This window comes from Amblyomma mixtum, chromosome 1 (assembly GCF_055824585.1).
Source record: "Amblyomma mixtum isolate Tamu chromosome 1, ASM5582458v1, whole genome shotgun sequence".
Taxonomy (NCBI): Eukaryota; Metazoa; Arthropoda; class Arachnida; order Ixodida; family Ixodidae; genus Amblyomma; species Amblyomma mixtum.
The window spans coordinates 216,382,970-216,386,198 of NC_143012.1; positions in this window are offsets into that span (position 1 = coordinate 216,382,970).

Consider the following 3,229-nt stretch of genomic DNA (forward strand, 5'->3'; position numbering starts at 1 on the left):
GCGGACTGTTTAGGGGCCAAGAGGCAGGGGGCAAGTGTGCTGGGCAGGAGAATAGGATGAGGGTAGACGGGTAGTCGGCTCTTGAGCTGTCCCATAAGCGGCAGGCCGGCGAGTACGCTCCGGGGTGGAGGAGGGCAAGACGTGCGGGGCTGAGAAAGGTGAGGGCTGGAAGGTGGCGCCACAAGCGTTGGTGGTGCTGGGAAAGGGATTTGTGCGAAGGGGGCAAAGAGAGACGAGAGAGGCGGTAGTGTAAAGGTAGATCGGTGCCACACGGTGGGAGAAGTGCTCGTAAAGGGGACGTAAAGGAGCTGATTCGTGACTTGTTCCCTCCACCAAAGCGCGTGAGGTGGGCATCTCGATACATACCATGAGGGAGAATTTTTCAATTATGTGCTGAATTAGCTATGCCAATAAGAACACGCCGCAGACTACGGACGGCGCGTGAGGAGTGTGTGAGGATGCCAAGTTGACTTCTGGATGGGAGCAGCGGACAGAGGACGCTTAATGCGTGCCGAATGGCCAACAGCTCTGCCTGTGTCGACGGCCAGGCAGGGCAGCAAGCTTGTGAGCATGTTGCAATCTGTGGTAATAATTCAGGGTAAACGATAGCCGTGGCCACGTGATCTGCACGACATACGCCACGTGTCGCCGTAGTGAGGTTTCAATCGTAGACGAGACGCCATCCCTCCCCGCACCAGACTCGCTCAGGTGGCCAACGGATCGTGAGTGTATGCGAGTCACCGGCCGATTGTCTGCAACTTGCTGGTAAAGCCAAAGTGGACGTGACGTTCAGGAAACGATAGGCAACACAGAGTCATCTTCCATATACTTTGCGAGAGCTGCGGCGTCAGGGTTATTGCGGCATTTTGTGCACCGTGCTTTTCAACGCTGGTGAATCAGTTCGTCAAGCGTGTTTATTTTCGCCTCGGCCTGGAGGGCGTGAATTGGGGTAGTCAAAATTCTGACCTTGCCAAACCAATTGATAGCAACACATAAGAGGTTGTTCTAGGTAGTACATAGTTACAAACCTTCGCACTTGCCGCGGTATTAAAATCAGCGGCTTGGCTTTAATACAAGGTCAGACAAGCTATTACAATCTCCATTGCTACCTACATGATTGTCCTGCGGCTTTATATTCTCGCTGCAGCCGACTGCACATTGTGCAAGCCTATAGGGCAGACGCTGCGCACGCATGGAAAGGCAAGGTACTGCCACCTTGTTGAATGACGCTAAAGCTCTCTTGAAGGATGAAATGCCGGGAAGCCCGCGCTACTTTTTCCACAGTTAAGGAATTTAATAAAATTAAACTATCGATCTTGCTGACATATGGGAAGCGCGTGAAAATTACAACTTGGAAACCTTGGCGCACCACGTGCCACCCTATAGAGACGCGAACTGTGAACAATCTGAAAAGTCTTTTCGGGCGCCTTAAACAAAGGCCGCATTTGTTCTCACAAGGGTATACAGAGGCGGAGAGCGGGCCTTCCCCTTTCCATTGCCCGTCCCTAAGGGGTTATGGTGGTGTTGAAGGGAAAATGCAATAAATTAATTGAGATTACGTATAGCAGACGAGAGATAGGCACTCCATCACTCGTCACCCCAGCGCGAGCATTTTTGAGCTAGCATCAATAACAACGAAGTTATAGACGATTAAAAATTACGCTCCTCCTCTCCCCCCTCAACTCGTACACGCAGGGCACCAGAAAAAATAAAGAAAACAGCTCCGGGACTGGGCCCCGCCCATGAATACGTCATTCGCTGACGTTCGGCTTGCGACTTCCGGTTGTCGCACCCAGCAGCACCAGCATCGGCAGCGTCTGTCCGGTCTCTCTTCGCCTCCGGCGGGCGAAAAAGACACTGCGAGTGTCTCCGGAACTCCCGACAGAAAGAGGCTGCAAAGGTAAATTGAAACCCTATGCTCGGAGGCAATGCCCTGGCTCGCGCTTGCCCGAGGGGGTCGCGCGGCGGCTCGAGCAGTCGATTTTCACGGTTACCGGAAGTGTGCCCGTGACGTCGTGGCTGCCGTGGCTCCAGCGAATGACAGCGTGTGGTGGCCTGCCGACGTCACGGAACTAGTGACGTCTATTTTCACGATTTTGGTTTCAAAATCGGTCACTACGAAGACACCAATCGGCCCACGAATTTAAAAAAAAACGCGGTTTTTAAAAATTCATAATAAATTGCCGGCTCAGTCCCGAAGACTCATACTTGGTGTGCTTCTTAGCATCATTTCCAAATATTGAAAACATTTACAAGCGACTTTTAATTCATTGCATAGTCCGTTTAAAAGGCAGGAGGGGTTAAGGCTCCTTGACGTTTTAGAAGGAGTTAGCTTTATATTGAACACGCCGGCGGTTCCTATGCCTGGGTAGCATAGTCTCAACAAAATATAACTCCTGCCACTAGCCTCTATGAAATTAACAAATAATCTTTCGACTGCGCACCTTTAGTCCGTGGGCATTCAGTAACACCACGTGAGCAGAGCTGTCCAGAGGCACATCCTGCCTGTACATGCGAAAGAAACCGCCCCTCCTGCATCCTCCCCTCCCCCCTCAAGGGCTATATTGCCATTAAACACACACATACTTACGCAGCGTATCATTCTTTTATATTTCATTGCGTTTAGCAACTTCAATTCGTCACAATGATTGTCCATAGGCGACAGAGACGAAACGCAACAGCTCCAGACGGCTAGACAACATCCTCAGTCTAGATATGATATTGTTCAGTACCCTCACGTATATAGTCATTTGTTAGGGTGTCTTCAATACGCTCAGTACCTTTCACATGTTCATTCCAAGCAAGCAGATAATCTATAGTCTGTTTTTGTCTTGCAGTCGTTATCTGGTACAGGCACTCGAAACGGCTCCAGTGTACTATCGAAGATACAAGTCCTGCCAGCCCTGACCGATAGCTCCAGACTAACGCCAGTATAACAAAAGCATCTTTTTTTAGGGATGTAAGAATAGTACTTTTTCCAAAGTGAACCGACCGCGAATTCTGTAGCTTTGCTACCGAATCGAATAGCAATAATGAAGTCAGCTACAGAGTCTGGAATATACACTAGTGCGAACATCCGTACAAAACGAATTATCGTGCGAAACAGCTTGGCGGCGCTGCGGTATGGGGCTATAACTGGTAGTTATAAATATAGAATAGCTGTGAAAAGACGCAACGATAATCTCCACTAGGGGGTAAGGTACCGTGTCAGTATATGAACTATGTTGAC